The sequence below is a fragment of the Carassius carassius genome, chromosome 3 (assembly GCF_963082965.1).
Source record: "Carassius carassius chromosome 3, fCarCar2.1, whole genome shotgun sequence".
NCBI lineage: Eukaryota > Metazoa > Chordata > Actinopteri > Cypriniformes > Cyprinidae > Carassius > Carassius carassius.
Genome location: NC_081757.1, coordinates 44,163,095 through 44,187,284, shown reverse-complemented (window position 1 = coordinate 44,187,284; position 24,190 = coordinate 44,163,095). Strand labels below are relative to the sequence as shown.

Below are 24,190 nucleotides of genomic sequence, written 5' to 3'. Positions count from 1 at the left end.
TTTGACGCAGCTCGAGTTCCTGAAGAGGAACGTCTCTAGGTTACGTATGTAACCCTAGTTCCTCGAGGGAACGAGACGCTGCGTCTCGAAGCCATACCCCCGGCACCCCTGCCGGCGCTTGCTGGTACTCGAAGCTGACGCCAGCTTAATTATGTTTAAATAATAATCCAGGTGTAAAACTATGTGCAGCACATTTTGCTGAGGACAGCTTCCTCAATCTCAATCAGTTTAATGCCGGATTCGCACAAAGATTATTCTTGAAAGATGGAGCAGGTCCCTCTTTGTCTGGAGAAGGCGTTGTTTATGGACCACAACCGGTAAGTGTATTTTATTATTTAAGTTGGTGCGTTTAACAGTTTCTGTAACTTATTACACGAAGGGCAACGCTGTTTAGCTTTATTAACTAGATGTTAGGGCTGTGCAAAAAAATCAATGTGATTTTCATGCGCATCTTGTCAGTAAAAACGCTCCTGTGATTATAAGTGCATCTCCAGCACATGCTCCTGCCCACTTGCTTCTAAAAACTAGCCCAATCGCGTTTCCAGGAGGGCAGCGTTCGCTCAGCTGCTGTCAAATCACAACACAGGAACCGCTGGCCCAATCAGAACTCGTTACGTATTTCTGAAGGAGGGACTTTATAGAACAAGGAAGTTATCAGCCCGTTTTTATGACAGTGAAAACAGTGGTATACAGATAAGTGAATTGTGTGAAAAATACTGCTTTTTTACACGCGAAACATGAACACATGTTATATTGCACACTGTTAACACAAGCAAAGCTTCAAAAAAGCACGAAAAACGGGACCTTTAATCTATTAGTGTTTCTACATAATCATTAACAACAAACCGTGGTAAAATATTTTTTAGGAGTTTTAGACCTAATGATATATAGTTTGTGATGATCAGATCAGGATTTAATCATAATATATTGAAGTGATCTTGTGTCAGTTTGCGGGGTTAAAGAAATGTAGTGTTGTTATCTGAACACATGTCAGTGTATCTGAGTGAGGTCTTCAGGTCACAGTAAACATTGATCTTAACAGCTGATTCTGGACCTGCTTGTGTAGGAGCTGCAGCTGATTTAGAGCTGGTGACTGGAGACGGTGGCTTTGTTTCGCTTGGAGCTGGAAAAGATGAAGGTTCAGATACGTCATAGACTACCATCATATTTAAATGACTGATGATTAATTGTTCATATAAATCATTTACTTGGATACTTGACAGTATATGTGGCTGAGGTCTTCAGTTGATCTCTGTGTTTAAGCTGACATCTCCACTCTCTGTTGTGATCTTCATCCAGGAGTGTTGTAGTCAGAGAGATGAGACACTGTTTTGAGGAGAATGAGATCTGAAATCTGGAGTCTGTCTGCAGATTCACACCGGCCTGATTCACCCAGATCAGATCAACACCCTCAGAACGGACTGAAGTATCACAAGAGACTCGATCATCATAATATAACTGACAGGAGAGAGTCAGAGAGCGGCCTGATCTGATCTCAGACTGTGAGGAGTCTCTCGTGTCTCTCTGTGTCAGTCTTCTTTATTCCTAAAGTAATCAGTTCAACTGACCCTGACTCTGACTGTGAGTCTGACGGTCTGCTATAGATCCATGTAGTTGATGTGCAGTCAGAAAGAGCATCATTACAGGACAGACGGACATCTTCATCTGAACTGAAGAACACTTGAGTCACATCTGCTCCACTGATACCTACAGATAATAATAATAAAAACAACAACGATGATAATCATTATAATAATAAATAACAACAACAACAACAATAATAATAATAATACTAATAATAATGTGGGTTAATGACTTAATTATGAAATCACTGATTCTTGAGACATGGGACAAAACATATCCAGCTACTGTAACTGTGGGTTTAAAAGTCTTGGCCGGCTTTGACGAATGGTTCAACACTAGTGGACTATAGCTGTGTGTACCTGATCAGTTGACCAGATAGCTCAAACTTACCTCAGTAGAACCACTCACTCTGTGTCATTAACAAAAAGGAATCACACTGTAGGCTGATCGACGAAGAAACCCCCAGCAACCACCTGACTCAGACTCGAGCGGCCGGAGCAATTAGTTTTAAATTCGAACTAAAAATTTTCATTAAAGTTCACTGACATGAATGCAATGGAAATATTTACCTTTAACTTATTAACATCATATTTGGCGAAATATTAAATCATTGAACAGCCTGTAGTTGTGATGTCATATGCCTGGGAATAATTCTGCCTCAAAAGCAGCTGTTCATTTATTTTGATTATTTAAAGATTTTCAAATTGCATACTAAGAATGGTAATGTTTGCATTGTATGAACACATTGTATTTCACTTTGAAGAGTTCTGTAAATCCTGCTGAATTGAATAGCAAAGTAATAAAATACCTATTTCACCTAAAAAGTTCACTACCATCCAAGCGTTATCTTATCACATAAATTTCATACAACTAAATGTGCTTTCTGTTGCCGCTGCTATAGCAACAATAACTAGATTGACATGCGGACTGCTGCTAATATTTCTAATTGCATCTGAAATTGTTGTGTGCTGCTGCTATTAAATTTAATTAACTAGCAATCTGAATAGCTATGCATACTATTGCATGAATGTACTTAGAATTGCTATGATAAGTTTTTATTTTTCTATAAATGAGCAAACACAATTAAAAATGCCTATTTCACTTAAGAGTTACTTTCCCCATGCATTATCACCGAATTGTCAGCAACTAAAAAGTACTTTTCTGCTGCCGCTGCTATATTAGCAACAATTTGACTTCCTGCTGCTAATATTATTTCTAACATTGAATATGAATTTGCTATGCATGCTGCTGCTATTAAATTTGCTTCATGCAATCTGAATAACTATGCATACTGCTGTTACAGCTGCACAAACGTACTTAGAATTGCTAAGCCCCTTTTAAATAAATGAAATGCAAGTGATGCCTATTCGCTTGAGGAATTCACATACCAGCCAGCCTTTTTAAGTCACTGAGACTGTTGGGAGATTGTTGTTGACTTCAGGAGAGCACACACTCAGCATGTTCCTCTGACCATCAATGGTGTGACTGTGGAGAGAGTGAGCAGCACCAAGTTCCTGGGTGTGCACATCACAGAGGACCTCTCCTGGACTGAAAACACAGCAGCACTGGCCAAGAAATCACAACAGCATCTCTACTTCCTCCACAAACTGAGGAGAGCCAGAGTCCCACCCCCCATCATGTACACCTTCTACAGAGGCACTATTGAGAGCATCCTGACGAGCTGCATCACTGTGTGGTATGGCGCCTGCCATGCGTCCTGCCGAAAGACTCTGCAACGCATAGTGAGAGCAGCTGAGAAGATCACTGGTGTCTCTCTCCCCTCCCTCCAGGACATTTATGGAACTCGTCTCACCCGTAAAGCCCTCTGCATCACAGGTGATCCCACTCACCCGTCACACAGCTTCTTCAGTCTGCTACCATCAGGGAGGAGACTGCGGAGTCTCCAGGCCAGGACCCACAGACTGAAGGACAGCTTCATCCATCAGGCTGTCAGGAAGCTGAACTCTCTCCCGAACCAGCCCCAGGCACCACTGAACTATGAACCCCCCACCCCCCACACCCCACATCCCCAGGTCCTTCAACTCCCCCCTCCCACTGACATGCGATGACATGCACCAGTCACTTTGTGCAGCACTAGTCTGCTCACTATCTCATTCTCCATGGAACTGACGTCATTCTACGACCTCATCAGTCAGTTAAATAAAATAACTGCTCTTGAGCCATTGTCACTTTAATCAATAAAATAAACTTTATTTGCACTAAAAACTCTTTTTATCTCTTTTTATCACTTCACTGGTTTGCACTCTATCTGCCATGTGCCTTGCACTGCTTTATTTAACTTTATTTTTAATTTTATTACATGTCTCTTTTTACATTTCCTTATTTTATAGCTGTATCTTATATTTTATATTTGATCTAGATTTTTAGGCTCTACTGTTAGTGTTATATGTATGTACTGGGGGTCTGAGAGTAATGTAATTTTGATTCTCTGTATGTATGTACTGTACATGGGGAAGCATTGACAATAAAGCAGACTTGACTTGAATTGCTATTAAGTTTGCTAAAAACTGAGATCTGAATAACTAGGCAATGTATACTGCTGCTACAGCTGCACAAAACTACTTACAATTACTATAGGCGTCTTTATAACAATGAACACAAGCAGATAATGCCTATTTTGCTTGAAGAGTTCACAAAATCTTTGAACGCCCTGTTAAATAAGTCATAAAAACCTATTCCAATTTTAAAGAGTTACTTACCCATCGGTTATCACTGAAATTTCAAGCAACCAGATACTTTCTGCTGCTATAAACAACAGTAATAATTTGAATTGATATGCTATGAATACTGCTATTAACACTTTGCTAATAACACAATCTGAACTAAAAGATACTACTACACTCCATAGTACTGAAGTACTACAATTGCTGAAAGCTCAACTGAAAACATGATAGTAAATCCCAGTTAAAAAGTGTCCTACTATTAGCTCCATTGCACATGGGCTACTAACTGGAAATAATTTATTATTAGTAGCATCTTTAAATTGTAAACTAATTCATTATTTTTTTTAAACTATCACTAAACATGACTTTCATTACAACTCTTCACTATCACTGAACATGAAGTGTCGAGTGAAATAAAGATGTGGCCCCTTTCAGAATTAGCGTCAATGCATCAATGCGGCGCGAGTACACTTTTGAGCAAGTATATTATTTTCTGATGCTCATTAAGTTGTTATGGTTAAATAGGTAAGGCTGTTGACAGTATGATGTTTATAAAAGACAGTTGAACGTCATCTTGACTTAAACTGTGAACAACTTCAAAACGCTAACTGTGAACCAACTCCACTAGTGAGGTGTGCATCTTCAAGTATCGGTTCATGGTTAATGAATGAATGAATGCCCACAGAAGACATTAAAAGCACTGGAGATTTCAGGCGAATAGGTAATTCACTTTACTATTCTAAATCCACGATGCTTGACGTTTTATTCTCACAAATGTTAACTAGGAAAACTTCTTGCTGCTGCTAATAATGCTATTGCTGTTATATGACAAGACATACAGAAACGTTTTAAGAAGGAGAGCAGTTGTCATTACTGTGGTAAAACTAGACACTGGATGAACGTGTACAAGACATTAAGAGAAATGAACAGCTTTACTCAGCTCCTACTCAGTCTACTTACAACTCTGAAGCTGCCCCTCCCCACGTCACCTAACTGTTGGAGCAGCTTGCTCAGGTGTTAACTGTAAGGGCTGTGAGTGCTTAACTTCCCCAGTAATGTACCACAAAGATGAAAGATCCTTTGTAAATAAAACTAAGCTGACCGTCACTTCCATCCATTGAGAAAACGTTACGTACACTCACAGTCACAGCCTTCAAAGCTATATTACAGCACACTTCAGTTACTCACCTATCCTTTTTGGGTAATTATGTTTGTTATGACTGATGTTTCATTAGAGGATGGAGATGTTGTACAGTACAGTTTGCACACCAACTACAGGGACAGACTAGGACAGACTGGGACAGACCGAACTGATTGCAATATATATTTTCACTGTTTTTTTTTTATTTTATTTTATGTAAAATCATTTTCTAACTGTTTTAAATTCATTTTAAATAAGTACAGTTTTAATAATTTTAAAAGTTTTAAAATTGCTTGTTTTATTCTTGTTCATTATTATTTTACTTTCTTTTATGTAAAGCACTTTGAATTATGGATTTCTGCAAATTGCAATAGGACCACTGGGAGGAGCCAGAGGAGCTTGATTTTTTCACAGATTATCTGTCTCATATTCTACTGTCAGGACATAATGACAGGTTTCACAAATACATTTTTACAAAAGTTACCTACTTCAGCTTTCATTGTGGTCAAAGGCAAGAACGTACATGTAATATGTACATTATGTCCAGGAGCGAAGACTTTGGCGACATCCGTTGTTAGCAACTCTAATTTAATGAAGCATCTCACGACGATTTTTCCTGGTAACGAGTTACTTTTATTATAGAGTAATTCAGTTACTAACTCAGTTACTTTTTGGAACAAGTAGTGAGTAACTATAACGAATTACTTTTTTAAAGTAACGTTCCCAACAGTGATTTTGATAACATTAAGTTAATAACGTGTTTTAATGTCGGTGATAGTAATAACACCGCTACATATACCTTAATATTCTCTGAGTTTCCATGTTCCCTTCCGAAAATGAACCATAATTTTACTACAAAAAAAAAAAAAGATTCTTGTAGCAATGATAACTACTAATAAACCATGGCTTTGATACTTCAAATCCCTTCAAATAAGTAAGTACTCAGATCATTTTTGTGGTAATAAAAACAGACCTAAGTGAACAACAACCTTTTAAAATGCCATAAAATTCATTATATAAAAACAATGAGGCGATAATGATTGGTTAATTAATAATAACTGAATAACACTGTAAAAATTCATAATGTGATACAAAATAAACAATGTATGTACATTACATAGCCTAGGCTACAAATGTCTGCAAAGGGCGCTAAAAGGCCTGATAACTGCTGTTGAAACACTTACAGGACGATCAAATCCTTGTTTAATATTGACCAAACATTTAATTCAAATATCCAATTAATTTCTCATTTTTTGGCCACCTTTTTTTGTGATAGAAATGCTGGCCTCTATAATTTCTTCAACAAAAACATGTGGACATCACAACTCTTACAAAGACTAAACCTTGTTTTTATTGAAGTAAAATTTTCTTGTGTCATTTCTGAATGCTTGAGACTATTAACTGTATTAGTAAAATCAAAGCCGTAGGCAGGGTGCGATTTGTGAAAAAAACAGAGGGGGGGATGCTTTGAAACATTTTAATTCATAAAAAGAAATCATGAGAACATGAGCTAGATGACTCATGCACTAATTAACATATTTATGAGTAAGTGCTTCGTATTGTATTGCCTCCCTACAGGGCCGTAGCTGGGGTTTGCGGGCCCCGGTGCATGTTGAACCAGTGGGCCCTGTTTGAAATTGTTTAATTTTTATGTTTGTTCTATTTATGTTTAAGTTTTTTTTTTTCAAGTGTGTAAGTGTCCAGGTACAGAAACCGATTAAGTAAATGTAAAATAGCACTGTATAGTCTTCACTCTAAAAATTAAATATACAATCACACCAAAATTTATTCAGACACCTTCAACATTTCGAACATTATCACAGTTTATTTGCTATAGTTTGGAAAATGGTAATAAAATATGACAAGAACTCAAGTTAAACTGTCAGAACAAATTCATCTTGATAATGTATGTATGTGTAATGTATGTAATGAATTACAATCAACCAAAACTTCAGACAGCTGTTAGTTTGACAATATTTACACAACGATCAATACTTTGTTGAAAAATTACCAAGCAATGCTTAATTTTGTTCAGTCTGTGGTGTGAAAAGGTTGCATTAGCTATTCAGGAAAAAACACGTGTAAGCAAATCATGGTGCTTTATATGGTGCTGAATAATTTTTGGTCCCAGTTTTATTATTATTATTATTATTATTATTATTATTATTATTATTATTAGTAGTAGTAGTAGTAGTAGGAGTTGTAATACTGTACTGTATGAAGAATTTTTGGTATAATATGTCACAGTTCGCTTTATTTTGCTATACTCGCATAAATGTATTATAGTGTCCTGCACCTTATATCAAAAATTATATCTGGTGTCTGAATAATTGTTGGTTTGACTGTGCATAAATTCTTGTTAAAACTACAAAGTAGTTCAGTCAAGATCAGTGAGTAATTTTCTTTCTTTCATTTTCTTGGATTAACATTACACCAGCTAGTAGCTAAATTAAGTGCGGTCACTTTAAGAGACAATGAATGCATCCAATATAATACACATTCGATCTTTTTCTAAACTATTTACTTTCACTTAAGACATAACCAACAGTTTTTTTGAACATCCTTTCCAAGACAGGTATTTTGACATATTTTGTATGTACGTATTTGTCGGCACAAGAGATGCAAATTCAGTGTTCAAGTGTTTTGAGACGCCTTTCTCTGTGTGAGCCCTAAACACCAGAACACCGTGGTACTGAATTGGGCTCTTACACATCCGTTTGTTTGTTCAAACTGCGATTTGTTTTTGTTCGTTTGTCTGTGAGACGCGGCTCTCTCTCCGCGTGCGCACCGATCAAAGCGCGCGAGTAACCAGCTACTCAGTTCAGCTTTTCCGCGCTTGTATTAGAATGCTTTAAACTCTTTTTAATGTTTTAACTGACAAGCTGTAAGGCTTAAAAACACGTGAAAATTGTAAACTTTCGTGACCACAAACAGTAGTGGTCTTTTTATGCTGGCCTCAGCCAGTCGGTTGAGAAAGTAGCGCATTTTAAAATAAAATTGACTTTAATCAAACCACGGATCCGTGATAAGTTTTGTGATCCATCTCGCCCCTACTAGTGGAGTAACACTGATCACTCTGAGGGGGGGGGGGGGGGGGGGGGTAAATTTATCCCCACCCGGGGATAAAAATAATTCAGCAGAGGCAGGGATACATTGACCAGAAAGGGGGAAATCCCACGCATCCCTCTCGGCAAATCGCACCCTGACCGTAGGCAACTGTCTAGCTACAACTGTAATTTGTAAATAATACAATTTAATTACAATTTAGTTATTTACTTTTATATTTTATTAAAGTTATTTTGATAATTTTGACCCCTAAAGTATGTTTTTTTTTCATTTATTATTATTATTTTTTTTACTTCCATAATAATTTGGGGAGGGGGCACAACAATACAGTTCTGCTTAGGGCTCCCTTCAGCCAGCAGTGGCCTGCATACATTAACATCCCCAGTGACCCTCTCATGGGACATTGTACTTATACACAAAAGTAAATTATTTTTATTTTTTTTTTAAGCGTATTTGCTTTAAAGCCCTGCTGGTTATTTATATGTTTTATTTGTGTGCTGTTCTGACGTGCTTTATTTTTCTCTGAGCACGCAAAGCATGCACACAAAAATTTAAAAACCCTTCAAACTGTGTCTGATTACTGAACTAAGTTATGTTTTGTGGTAATATTGGCAAAACACAAGGTTTATGTATAGCATCAGTTGGTTATGTTTAAAATGAAAGAAATAGATGCATGTCTGTATATCAGATGAGTGCAGGTCTTAAAGGGACAGTACTGAACATGCTGTCGACTGTAATTAAAGAGATAGTTCACCCTAAAATTTTATTTCTGTCATTGTTTATTCACTTACATGTTGTCCCAAGACATTTTTGCCATATTGCCCCCCCTAACAAACCAATACTGTACATGCTACCCACCCCCCAACCATCATCCACCAAAGCCCCCCAGACCCCCCCATAACACCATTTTTGCCCCTCCAGAGGTCTGTGTACACCACTCACCAGCTATATCAAAACTTCTTGCATCCTTTCATTTTCTGTCATCTGGTTCTTTTTAATCTACTGTGGTTTCTTTATTTCTTTATTCTTTATTTGTGACTACGCTAATTTGTGCGGCACTATATTGTGTTGGTCAATATGTAAATGAGATGTTGCGTCTGTTCTTTGATTTGCGTGATTGTTAGTAAATCACCCACAGATCTGCACTGTTTTAGAATTGTGCTCTGGAGCTAATTTTTCCTGCTTTATAAAACTGGCCTGTATCATTTATTTATTTTATTTTTTCATTTAATTTCTGCATTTGTTATAAGGTGAGATGTATGATGCTTTTTATTATTATTAATATTATTATTATTATTATAGGAATGCAAAAATCCTTTTGAATGCAGATCCATACTGTGAGATGAGAACAAAAAATAAGAAAATGAGTAAATAATCATTGCTTTATGTTATTGGACTTTATATAATATATATAATATAATTAAAATATATTGAATATAATGTATATATATAGACATATAATGTGTGACATCGATCACATGATCTGGGCCCTCATGAACAGGAGACACATGTGCTAAACACATCTAAAGTAAACTCATCCCAGAACAAAACCTGCTCCAGAGCCAGTAATGTTCAGAGAATGGGTTGCTATGGCTACATACTCCAAAAGTTTAATTATCAGTTTATGTATTCATAATCTTACCCAGACATGTCACATAACCTGATTTCTGGAATACAGCAGATTTCACTTTATAATACTTTTAACATAAACAGAGCTTTTCAAAAGACTTCTGAGGCCATCCTTAAAAATATTCTTGTTTGCCGTAACCCGACCGACCCTGTCAATTTAGGACCGACTCAATTATTATTATTTTTTTGTTTTTAGTCCGACCGACTTGCCGGTTGTACGTTTGCATTAAGACCGACCAAACGAAGGCTAAGTTATTTCTTTAATAATCTATGTTTACACGGATGTCAAACTATGGCCTGTGCGTTCTCTTCGTCTCCTCTCACTCACTGTCAGAGTCAAAGGTTCGCTCTTGGTAATGATGGCTGCTGCTGCAGTAAACAAAATGTCCGCGGTCACTGTTCAAAGTCATACGGGTTCGGGCACGTTAATACATCTAAAACAATTATTAAAACATCTCGACACCGCTTCAACTTGGCACGAAGTTCTGGAAAAACTGTGCCCAGATTTTTTCCCATCCTTTCTTCCGTCTCGACTGTCACTTTATGTTCGAAAATCTATTGCACGAATCAACCAACACAAGTTTCGAAAACGAAAATAGTAAATTGATTTTCACGGCCTTCTCTCGGAGCGTGTCCAGGTTTTTTTTTTTTGGAACACGCGTCACACAGCAACTGCAGCTTCGGACAAACACATAACAGCAAATAATACTTCTGCACAATGTTTCTCTTTTTACAACAGAAATGTGAATTCTGCCGGTATTCAGACATACATACAGATCTCATGCATACAGATACAGATTCGGGCTAGAATCGCCTATGCGTTTTTTTTTTTTTTTGTTCTAATCGTAAACACAGCCATGTTGAAGCCTGCAGTAAATGTTTTGCATTATGGCAGTTCACTCTGCTTATTGTTTTTCGAGAATGTTGCACTCCTGTTTGTCATTTTGCACGTAACTTCATGCCAATAAATCATCAGAAATATTGGTCTTTACCAATATATTGAATCTTTACATTCCTCCTGCCTGTTGTCCGTGGATTTACCTATATTTGGTGTTATTTGCTGTATAAAATGCATCTAGACATGCAAAATCGATTTTACAATGGATTCAATGAACACTTTTTTTTTTCACAAAAGGGACAACCCAAAAAAGCAAAGTAAACGTTCTCTCATTTGTAGGTTGCATTGCATTGACACGTAGCAGTGGATGCAAGTAAAACAGTATAACAGTACCTCATTTTTTTTTTTCTTCTCACCTGAAATTCATGCAATAAACATGTTTTTGACAAAGATTTAAATTTGTTTGTGGTCTATATAGCCTCCATCAAAATGAGGTTTGCAATGATGCACCCGAAGACACGGGTTGAAGACCCAGTCAGTGACGTCACGATATGCTAATTTGTTTAAATTCATACCTACATAATGACCATCACCAATATTGTACTTTTTTTTTACATTGAAACTTGAAAAAATATATAATTATATAAAAAATAATCTGTTACTGCAAACCAAATTAAGGATGGCCTGAGTGTGACAGCAGTATATGCACAATTATAAACATGCATTAGATAATAAAACAGTATTTTCTCCACATGACTCTGAGATAACAACTTAATGACTTAATGAGTTTCATCAAAATAAGATTGTGCACATTCAAACTCCATACACTATGTCAGAGTAATTAACACATCACACACGTTATTGACATCACACACATATTTCATCTTATAGATCATATACAGATGTCTTTACCTGTAAGAAGTGCACAGAGAATGATCCGTCCCAGCAGACACATGTGACGCTTATCAGCCATTTTCTGTTTCTGTCAGTCTTTCTCTTCACTCTATAATTAAAGCTCTTCTTTTTAACACCATCAGCTCATCCTGTGGGTGTTAACTTCCTCTGTTCTCACCAACTGACCATTGAGCAGCATTTCACTCACACTATACTGATGAAGAAAAGAAGTTTCTATAAAATATAGGGTACAACGGGGCTAAATGTCCACCTTAAGAAAAAAAAAATGCCTAAAATGTATATTTGTAGAAAAGAAAAAAATATACTTTTTATTGGACATTAATCAAGCAACAGATTTTAGTTGTTTATTTTGTTTAAAAACCTTATAAATGCATGAGGTGGTAAAGAGGGACCTTTTTCCACACATGGGGCACACAGTATTGATATAAATGCTTCAGCTAAAATAATGTCAGTTAATACAAAGTTAGTTAATACTTGTTCAAAGCAATCACTTTAGCAAAGTTTGTACTATTTTCTGCTTAGTTTGATAAATAAAATAATTAAATTTGTTTAAAAAATATACTGTCATTAAAATATATTAATATAAAATATATATTTCAAAATACAGAAACATCAAAATCATTGAAATAAGTAAAGATTCTGAAAGTATTGAAGGAGATCCTATATATATAAATATATATATACATATATATATCTTTACTTATTAATACACCCGTATTAGGAAATGTGAAGTCGTGGAGAAATTTTGCACATCTGCAAATTAGTACGTAAATTCATCCAATGAGAGTTGCAGAGTTTCAGCCAATCAGAAGAGCTACTTTGGTTTGCTGCTGAGTAGGGGGAGGCTGCAGACCTGGAGCCAGTAGATATACGCCCCAAGCAGTTTTACGCCACTGTTGTTCCTCATGCGTTCAGTAGGGGGAGGCTGTATATTAATTATATGAGCCTAGTCATATATCAGAACAGCAGACCATATCTATATGTATGATAGCAGCAGACCTTCTTGAAGCGATATGAATTGAGGTATGTTAACTAATCTGCTAAAGTTATTGTTGTTGATTGTATTGTAATGATGCAACATTTATCATTTATAAACGATTGATGCAATATCAATTCAAAAGATGGGTAAATTTACCGTAATTCCTCAAATAAAAACCGGTAGTCAAATAAACACCGGGCCTCTTATAGTGGCCGGGGGCGTGGTCAACACGGACAAATAAAGGCTGGTCTTAAATAAAGGGTGGGGGAAAATTTGTGCAGCAGAGCCAGATAACGAACGTACACGCCCACTGCCGGAGCATTTCTCGTTCTCGAGTCAAGAACGGGTTGCATCTGTTTTCAGGTCACCAGTACACTGAACTGAGAACCGTTTCTGTTGGACGCGTCCAATTCGAGAACCAAGGAGCTGATGATACTGCGCATGTGTGATTCAGCGTGAAGCAGACCGACACACAGAGCGTCTGAACCGAACTGATTCTTTTGGTGATTGATTCTGAACTGATTATGTGCTAATGTTATGATCTCTGTCCACTGGAATGCTATCGCTTTTAATTTAAAATGGGTTATTTAAAACAATTACTTATCAAACAGATGGAATTAGAAATAAAGGCCTGCCTCTAATAAAAGCCTGCTTCAAATAAAAGCCTGTTACCTTCTGCTGTTCAGGTAAATAAAGGCCCCGGCTTTTATTTGAGGAATTAAGGTATTTCAAGAGGCAAAAGTACTTGATTGAGTCAGATGTTCTGTCTGACTCAAACTTACCACGTGTAGGTTAAGCTGCCCCTAGTCTTCTCTTTAAAATCGCTGTCTCATTCACTTTTACAATTAATTACATTTTTATATTTATCTTGTTGTCTGTCTTTAGCTTGCATGACCCACATGGAAATAACCTATATAAACATATATGTTTCAATATAGGTTTTGATATAGGTTTTTAATATATGTGACATATATAAAATTGGCCGTTTTCCTATATTATATGTACATATATGTACATATATGCACACACATATATGTACATATATGCACACATATATATGAACATATATATGTACATATATGCACACATATATTTACACATATATGTACACATATATATGTGCATACATATACCTATATAGGTACATATATGCACGTATATATGCACCTATATGTTCACCTATAACAGTAAAATTAAAATCCATAGCTGCTAGGCAACATAAATAAAAGTCCAAAATGTAGAAATGTACATTATTTACTTACTCAAGATCAATCAAATAGTACAAAAAAATATATAGTACAAGAACAAAAATAAGACAAAAAACCTGCTAGGCAACATAAATAAAAGTCCAAAATATAGAAATGTACATTATGTATTTACATGAACAATCAAATAGTACAAGAACTAAAATAAGACAAAAAACTGAACAGAAAAAAAAATATCTTTATTATTCTTTGAAGGTCTGTCATGACGCGCCTCATCATCCTCCTCCTCCGCCGCCTCCTCCTCTTCCTCTTCCTTCCTGCACTATCCAGTGACGTTTGATAGGGTGTCCAAGATTTTTATTTTTTCCTCTTTTTTTTCGGCACACAAACTTTTTAGTGGATAGGCATTTTCGTCCACACGGATCTGGCGTTTTGAAAGAGTGAAACCGTTGTTTTGAAACCGGGTCCCAGAGTGGATATATTTGAAAACGCCGCCTTAGCATTTCGTCTGGCCGGCGAATCCGTACATTTTCTGAAAATATGGCGTCATTAGCCCACGTCTCGCCCCTAGTCAAACACCACTACATCACGTAACAGCAACAAAAACATGAACAAACACTGAACGCTAACATTAACACGGATTAATAAATGTATTGATCCATGTTCGCTTGTGTACCACGCGCAATGTTTATCAGGAAATTCATGTCTTCTTCTCCGTTTTAAGTGTATCTCTGTGGCAGAATTACAGCACCACATGCTGGTCTGGCATCTATACTACATCGGTTTCGTGTGGACGTGGATATTTCTTGAGACGAGGGTGACCTCATAGCTGGCTACGGGCCTGTATGCATTGTATATTGTCATAATTCACAACAAAAAAGCTGCTCTAAAGTATAATTTTCTGTTGACATACTGTAATAAATGATATTAACCACTAAAGAGCACTGATGAGCTTTGCTTATTGCAGTCTAACACTTACAGCACACTTTTTATTCTTTTTACAGTGTAGAAGACAATTCATCATGCAAATACATAAGACCAAGAGGAAATTATGAAGGTATTTTTGAGTCAAAATGACTGAACACCTGTGACAGTGTGATTTGTAGTTGTAGAGAAAATCACACATGTATCAGTAAATTTGAAGTCACAGAGAGAATTTTTTTTAGAACAGAACTGAACGGTTCGTTTTTTTCAGTGAACCGTCCCATCCCTAGTAAATATAAATGTAATTCTGACCGACCTGCTCCCTTACTGGCCAACATGGCTGGGAATTTGCAGCAACTTGCTGCGTCTGTGGGCAGGGCTTTTCTCCTTTTTACACGTTCCCTCTCTGCTGCTCCTTTGTGTTTACGCTCCATTTTTTTCGCGATTTTCTAAGATAAAGCCTGCCTCTGGATATAGTCAATCAGGCAGTGCTTCGCTGATGTTTGGTCATGTGGTGGTGTCATTTTCTCACCGCGATCGTCTGATTCGTAGATTCATAAAACCGTCAATTAATTCGCAGTTGCATACATTAGCAGCCTATTGCACGTCAGCCTGATCGACTGCACAGCGGTAGCCGGCAGGCCAGAATGACCATCAGGCCACCGGGAAATGTCCCGGAGCTCCCGATGGCCAGTCTGGCCCTGGCATGTACGTTCGTTAACTGGCTCTGCTGCACAAATTTTCCCCCACCCTTTATTTAAAGGGGTGGTTCGGGATTTTTGACATCGGACCTCATTTCTAAGTCAGCCTGGTTGTTATTCATTAGTGGAGACATTTTTTTTTTTTAAATTATCCAGTCTTTATATTTGGATAGATAGCCGATGCTAGGCTAGCGCGAGTCAATGGGTATATGTTAGCCAGCCATTAAAAACCGTTTTACGCGCTCCACAGTGCACCAAACGCAAATCAATTATAACACTAGACTATCGATGCAAATGTCCGTTGATAGAATAATGTTAGAAATTAAACTTACCTTTCATCACATTGCATTAGTTATAATTTGTTCCCTGTAATCATAAGCCTTGTCGACAGCAGCAGCGGAGTGATATTGATTACCTAGGCAACCGAGTGAGCCGGTCCACACATGACGCAAGTGTATTTACCTGCCGCTGGCACACTGATTATCACTAACATCACATAAGCAGAGCAAAGTAGAGCCGGAGCAAAGTAAAATTCCGCAGCGGCTGAGAAACTAGTTCCTTTAGGATCATTGAGATGTAAGGTAAGTTTGATTTCTAACATTATTCTCTCAACGGACATTTGCATCGATAGTCTAGTGTTATAATTGATTTGCGTTTGGTGCACTGTGGAGTGGGTAAAACGGTTTTTAATGGCTGGCTAACACATACCCATTGACCCGCGCTAGCCTAGCATCGGCCAACTATCCAAATATAAGGACTTGATAATTTTTAAAAAAAAATGTCTCCACTGATGAATAACAACCAGGCTGACCTAAAAATGAGGTCCGATGTCAAAAATCCCGAACCACCCCTTTAAGACCAGCCTTTATTTGTCCGTGTTGACCATGCCCCCGGCCACTATAAGAGGCCCGGCGTTTATTTGACTACCGGTTTTTATTTGAGGAATTACGGTAAATTGACCCATCTTTTGAATTGATATTGCATCAATCGTTTATAAATGATAAATGTTGCATCATTACAATACAATCAACAACAATAACTTTAGCAGATTATTTAACATACCTCAATTCATATCGCTTCAAGAAGGTCTGCTGCTATCATACATATAGATATGGTCTGCTGTTCTGATATATGACTAGGCTCATATAATTAATATACAGCCTCCCCCTACTGAACGCATGAGGAACAACAGTGGCGTAAAACTGCTTGGGGCGTATATCTACTGGCTCCAGGTCTGCAGCCTCCCCCTACTCAGCAGCAAACCAAAGTAGCTCTTCTGATTGGCTGAAATTCTGCAACTCTCATTGGATGAATTTACGTACGAATTTGCAGATGTGCAAAATTTCTCCACGACTTCACATTTCCTAATACGGGTGTGTAAATACGTTTTGCACCATATTCACTGCAGTAATTGTATAAAAAATGTGAGCGTACAAATTTCTTAATTTGTGATTTGTAGAATAGGATTTGTGCACCTGCAATGAAGAATTTGAGAAGGTGTAACTGTTGTGTTGTGTTTGTGGGAGAAAAAAAAAGTCTACAGGTTTGCAACTCTAAAAACATTTCTCTGTGACTTCAAATTTACTGATACAGATGTGTGTCTTTTCTCTACAACTACAAATCACACTGTCACAGGTGTTCAGTTGTTTTGACTCAAAAATACCTTCATAAAAATACCTTCATAGGTTTAAATGTGCATCGGCTGATGGCACGCAGGAGTGGAGTGGCTGATGGCACGCAGGATGGCGGGGAGTGGAGCCTGACAGACCTGCGAAAGCTGTCCACAGGCAGGAGAGTCCGTCGACATTGGTGTTGGCCGTCCCCGCCCGATGTTGTAGGGTGAAGTTAAAGTCCTGGAGCACCAGGAACCACCGCGTCACCCTGGCGTTGGTCTCCTTCGCCTGGGCCATCCACTGCAGGGGAGCGTGATCCATGAGGAGGGTGGAGTGGCGGCCGAGGAGGTAATAACAGAGCTCCAGGACTGCCCACTTGACAGCCAACACTTCCCTCTTTACGGTGGCGTACCGCTGTTCTGCGGGGGTCAGCTTTCGGCTGATGAACATCACCATGTGTTCCTCACCGTCGTGGCCCTGCGACAAGATGGCTCCCAACCCAGTGTCGGACGCGTCCGTTTGCAGCAGGAAGGGGCGGTTGAAGTCGGGGGCACGGAGGACCGGTTCCGTCATCATGGCGGCCTTGATTTTGAGGAATGCTGCTTCTGTTTCGGGGGCGCACAAGACTTTTTCCGGCTGCCCCTTCCTGGTCAGGGCTGTCAGGTGGGCTATGGCCTTTGTTGTTGCCTTTCTCGAAGGGCACCTCTATGATGGGTAGTGGTATCAGCAAGGCTGGGGGGAGGGGTTCGAGGTGACGTCCACTAGCACGTTGGACAGGCCTGGCAGAATCGACGGACCTCAGCCTCGAGGTCCGGCCAGTGGAATCGGTCACGGAGGTGCTGTATGGTGTTTTGGGCTCCTAGGTGGCCTTGCTGCGCAGGACCACCAGCAGTGTCTTCTCCTCCTCCCGCCGCTGGGCGACACAGTAGAGCAGGCCATTTTCCACAATAAAATGTGGTGTTGGGTGGCGTGCCGGCTGAAGCTCCTTCCCCTCGGCAACCCTCACCTGGGCCCAGCAATGTTTGAGGCGATCGTCCTCGTGCTGGTCCCTAGAGAAACCCCCGGCCCCGGTCACCTGCTGAAACAAATCATAGTAGAGGTTAGGATGAGGGCGGGGTAACTCACCCCCCCATGGGACTGTCGGAGGCGAGCAGCACGGGACGTCACGGGGCCTTCCTGCCGGGCTTCCTGGGTGGGTGGTTCCCGGTTGGGCTGGCGGGCTGGGTGACGGCGGTGAGTAGGCGGTCGAACCCTGGCCAGTCCCTTCCCAGGAGGACCGGTACGGGGAGGTCTCGGACAAGCCCCACGTCTATCGCCCAGGCGCCGACCGGTCCAGTGATGGTGACTCACCGCACAGGCACTTCCCTGGTGTCGCCGTGTACACAGGTTATGGGGAGCTGGGTCTTGATGTCGGCCCGCGGAGGTAATATGGAGGTCCTGACTAGGCTGACTGCGCTGCCGGAGTCCAGAAGGGTTAGGAACGGCCGTCCGTTTAACTTTACTTCAGCCTGTGGCACGTTTTCGGTGTTCACGGCGCAGCCCGCCAGCCAAGGTCGTCCTGGGGAGCGAAGAGCTTCCGTGGGCATGGGCTCATCCTGTGGGCCGGGAACCGCTGGCCTGCTTACCGGACGTTGGGTGCCCTCCGGCATGCGCCGCTCCTGGACCACCCTTCGGGGAAACGGCGGCGCTCTCTCCCCTATCTCCCGTTGTTGGGTGGCCTTCGCCAGCATTATGGCCTCGACATGTACATCTACGTTGGTCGGGTTCCGCATCCCGGCGGCCTGACATAGTGGGCGGGGAAGGGCACGTAGGAGGCGGTCGACCACGATGCGTTCCGCTACCTGATGTATGGTGGGACCCCCGGCCCGCAACCAGTGTTGAGCCAAACGGGAGAGGGTAGCGGCCTGGGCCCGGGCTGCAGGGGCGCCCCCAAGGGGTGGCCAGGGGTGGCCACGGCCACCCCAGTATAAACTCTGGCCACCCCTGCGGCCACCCCTGCGGCCACCCCTAGGATTATTTACAGTGGGTCCTATTAATTTAAATGCAGAATGTAAATTCACAATAGTTTAAGAAGTGAAAAAAAAGTGCAGCACCTGCTGCAGCCACAGTTTTGCGTCTCTGAGCACGCGGCATAGGCGGTATAGGCATATGCTAAGGGCGCCACTCATCCATAGGGGCGCCAGAATGAGTGAACGAGTGAATTTTTTTTTTTTTACATTTTTTTTTATAATAGGCTTCTATTTAAAAACCATTAATTCGAAATACTACCAAATAAAGCAAAAAAAAAAAAAAAAAGTCCGGCTCTTCAATCTTCCCCCGCCCATCGAGTGCTTGAAGTGCGTCAGAAACAGAGCGCGGGCATGATCAGTTGTTGGTAATTTGTTGTGTAGCGTGCCCGACGCCGCATCCAATGTTGACAGCACTGCTTTTGTTAACACACAGCTCGTAGAAACGGGCCTGGCAGCTCGCGCCAGTTCTAGACACGGTGAAAGTTTCCTGATTGTGACGGAAGGCCGAATTTACATGACACATTATAAATGAGCATAGTCTGCGATAGATACAGTGCCAAAAAGAAGAGAAGAGGATAAAGACAGAGGTAAAGAGATGTAGTGAAAGAACAATTTATTGCATAGGAGTAAGATACTATAATTTCATTGCAGTTATTTTTACCTTAAACTTAATGTTAGCAGTTGTTCTGAGTCCCCAGACTGTGATTTTGTACAATCATGTCAGTTTTAAGACGCATTTATTATTATCACTTTTTTATTAATGTTTTACTCTACAGTTGTGCAGGGGATAGCCTACAGTACAGACCAAAAGTTTGGAAACATTAAAAATAGTAATGTTTTTGAAAGAAGTTTCTTCTGCTCATCAAGCCTGCATTTATTTGATCAAAAATACAGAAAGAATTTAATATTGTGATATATTATTACAATTTAAAATAATTTGTTTTTAATTTATTATAATTTAAATTATCATTTATTTCTGTGATGCAAAGCTGAATTTTCAGCATCATTACTCCATTCTTCAGTGTCACATGTGACATCCGGTCTATCACATGATCCTTTAGAAATCATTCTAATATGATGATTTATTATGAGTGTTGGAAACAGTTCTGCTGTAATGTGTGTGTGTGTGTGTGTGTGTGTGTGTGTGTGTGTGTGTGTGTGTGTGTGTGTGTATGCTAAATCATGAATACAATGACAGGATGACAGGGTGAAATGGGCTGTGATGCATGGGGCGCCAGGTAAAATCTTTCCTAGGGCAGCAAATTGGTCAGGGCCGGCCTTGTCTGAGCAACATTAAAGTGTTTCGTTCCGGAATGAATCAACCGTTTAAAAGATTCGGTTCAATCGCAATGGCTCACTTATTAACAGTGACTCGCTGCCACCTATTGGCGGTTTTATTTTCACATTTAATGGAACCTTTTCATTTTTTAAATAATTTTAAACATCGGTTTTCAATGTTTTATCTTTAAAATATCAAAACATTATTTATTAATTTGTAACTGCAGGTTAAAGTATTCCATGTTCCACGGAGCTGCATTAAACAGTGTGTAAAAACATCTAAATGGCACTTCAGATGCAGCCTCTGTTTTATCTACATTGCAAAGATCAATTTTGTTGATACTGATTGCATTTGCTTGGTAACAGCCCAAATGCAAGTATTTGACCTAAAATATGGTGCACACTTTTAGAAACAATGGTGTAAAGGTCAAAAAAAAAAACTCAGGTGTCAGCACAATTAAAAATAAGATATCAGCACAATAACACTCTGCAAAATAGTGTAATTATCGTTATCGATAAAATCCTAGAACTCACAGAGATATAACTTTTTGTCTATATTGCAAACCCTTATTTTTTTTTCTTTATTTTAATGTGCCACCCCCAAAATTTACTGTGGCCTCATTTGGCCACCCCTGTTAACATTTTCTGGGGGCGCCACTGCCGGGCTGGGTGCCGTGGGTGGAAGGTCCACTCGTTGGACAATTGGGCAGCGCGGATCGCTGAAAACCCCATTCGTCCCAGGATCTCCTTTCGTAGGTCCTCATAGGAGGTGCTGTGAGTAGGCGCAGGTGTGTCTGCACCGTTGTCAGAGCGACACTGATGAGTGCTCGGGACATGTGTCACAGTATATGTATCTGTATCTGTGCTGTATCTGTATCTGTATCTGTGCTGTATCTGTATCTGTTCTGTATCTGTATCTGTTCTGTATCTGTATCTGTATCTGTGCTGTCTCTGAATCTGTGCTGTATCTGTATCTGTGCTGTCTCTGTATCTGTGCTGTATCTGTATCTGTATCTGTATCTGTGCTGTATCTGTATCTGTGCTGTATCTGTATCTGTGCTGTCTCTGTATCTGTGCTGTATCTGTGCTGTATCTGTATCTGTGCTGTCTCTGTATCTGTGCTGTATCTGTGCTGTATCTGTATCTGTGCTGTCTCTGTATCTGTGCTGTATCTGTGCTGTCTCTGAATCTGTGCTGTATCTGTATCTGTGCTGTCTCTGTATCTGTGCTGTATCTGTATCTGTATCTGTATCTGTATCTGTGCTGTATCTGTATCTGTTCTGTATCTGTATCTGTTCTGTATCTGTATCTGTTCTGTATCTGTATCTGTGCTGTCTCTGAATCTGTGCTGTATCTGTATCTGTATCTGTATCTGTGCTGTATCTGTATCTGTGCTGTCTCTGTATCTGTGCTGTATCTGTATCTGTATCTGTATCTGTGCTGTATCTGTATCTGTTCTGTATCTGTATCTGTTCTGTATCTGTATCTGTGCTGTCTCTGAATCTGTGCTGTATCTGTATCTGTGCTGTCTCTGTATCTGTGCTGTATCTGTATCTGTGCTGTCTCTGTATCTGTGCTGTATCTGTATCTGTGCTGTCTCTGTATCTGTGCTGTATCTGTGCTGTCTCTGAATCTGTGCTGTATCTGTATCTGTGCTGTATCTGTGCTGTATCTGTATCTGTTCTGTATCTGCATCTGTGCTGTATCTGTGCTGTCTCTGTATCTGTGCTGTATCTGTGCTGTATCTGTATCTGTGCTGTCTCTGTATCTGTGCTGTATCTGTGCTGTATCTGTTCTGTATCTGTATCTGTGCTGTATCTGTGCTGTATCTGTATCTGTGCAGTATCTGTATCTGGGCTGTCTCTGTATCTGTGCTGTATCTGTGCTGTCTCTGAATCTGTGCTGTATCTGTATCTGTGCTGTCTCTGTATCTGTGCTGTATCTGTGCTGTATCTGTATCTGTTCTGTGCTGTATCTGTGCTGTCTCTGTATCTGTGCTGTATCTGTATCTGTGCTGTCTCTGTATCTGTGCTGTATCTGTGCTGTATCTGTATCTGTGCTGTATCTGTATCTGTGCAGTATCTGTATCTGGGCTGTATCTCTATATGTATCTATACTGTATATGTATCTGTATCTGTATCTATACTGTGTCTGTGCTGTATCTGTATCTGTGCTGTATCTGTATCTGTATCTGTGCTGTATCTGTATCTGTATCTGTATCTGTTCTGTATCTGTATCTGTGCTGTCTCTGTATCTGTGCTGTATCTGTATCTGTATCTGTGCTGTATCTGTGCTGTATCTGTATCTGTGCTGTATCTGTATCTGTATCTGTATCTGTGCTGTATCTGTATCTGTTCTGTATCTGTATCTGTGCTGTCTCTGTATCTGTGCTGTATCTGTATCTGTTCTGTATCTGTATCTGTGCTGTCTCTGTATCTGTTCTGTATCTGTATCTGTGCTGTCTCTGTATCTGTGCTGTCTCTGTATCTGTGCTGTATCTGTATCTGTATCTGTGCTGTATCTGTGCTGTCTCTGTATCTGTATCTGTGCTGTATCTGTATCTGTATCTGTATCTGTGCTGTATCTGTATCTGTGCTGTATCTGTATCTGTGCTGTATCTGTATCTGTGCTGTATCTGTATCTGTGCTGTCTCTGTATCTGTGCTGTCTCTGTATCTGTGCTGTATCTGTGCTGAATCTGTATCTGTGCTGTATCTGTATTTGTGCTGTATCTGTGCTGTATCTGTATCTGTGCAGTATCTGTATCTGGGCTGTATCTGTATATGTATCTATACTGTATATGTATCTGTATCTGTATCTGTATCTATACTGTGTCTGTGCTGTATCTGTATCTGTATCAGTATCTGTGCTGTATCTTTATATGTATCTGTATCTGTATCTGTATCTATACTGTATCTGTGCTGTATCTGTATATGTATCTGTATCTATACTGTATCTGTGCTCTATCTGTATCTGTATATTTGCTGTATCTGTATATGTATCTGTATCTATATCTATACTGTATCTGTGCTGTATCTGTATCTGTATCTATACTGTATCTGTGCTGTATCTGTATCTATATCTATACTGTATCTGTGCTGTATCTGTATCTGTATCTATACTGTATCTGTGCTGTTTCTGTATCTGTATCTGTGCTGTATCGGTATCTGTGCTGTATCTGTATCTATACTGTATCTGTATATGTATCTGTATATGTATCTGTATCTATACTCTGTCTGTGCTGTATCTGTATCTGTATCTGTGCTGTATCTGTATATGTATCTGTATCTGTATCTGTATCTGTGCTGTATCTGTGCTGTATCTGTATCTATACTGTATGTGTATATGTATCTGTATATGTATCTGTATCTATACTGTGTCTGTGCTGTATCTGTATATGTATCTGTATCTGTATCTGTATCTGTATCTGTGCTGTATCTGTATATGTATATGTATCTGTATCTGTATCTGTATCTATACTGTGTCTGTGCTGTATCTGTATCTGTATCTGTATCTGTATCTGTATCTGTATCTGTATCTGTGCTGTATCTGTATCTGTATCTGTATCTGTATCTGTATCTGTACTGTATCTGTGCTGTAGTTCCCGAGAGTCTGACTCCTTGAC

General features: G+C 39.6%; 1 protein-coding gene and 1 pseudogene across 2 annotated transcripts in view; both read right to left on the bottom strand.

Annotated features, from left to right (window-relative positions):
• The window catches only part of LOC132127618 (obscurin-like), a 499,117-nt gene that overhangs the window by 16,345 nt on the left and 458,582 nt on the right, over nucleotides 1–24,190 (bottom strand). The gene's annotated exons all lie outside the window — the stretch shown is intronic.
• LOC132115406 (uncharacterized) lies at nucleotides 886–12,007 on the bottom strand (annotated as a pseudogene).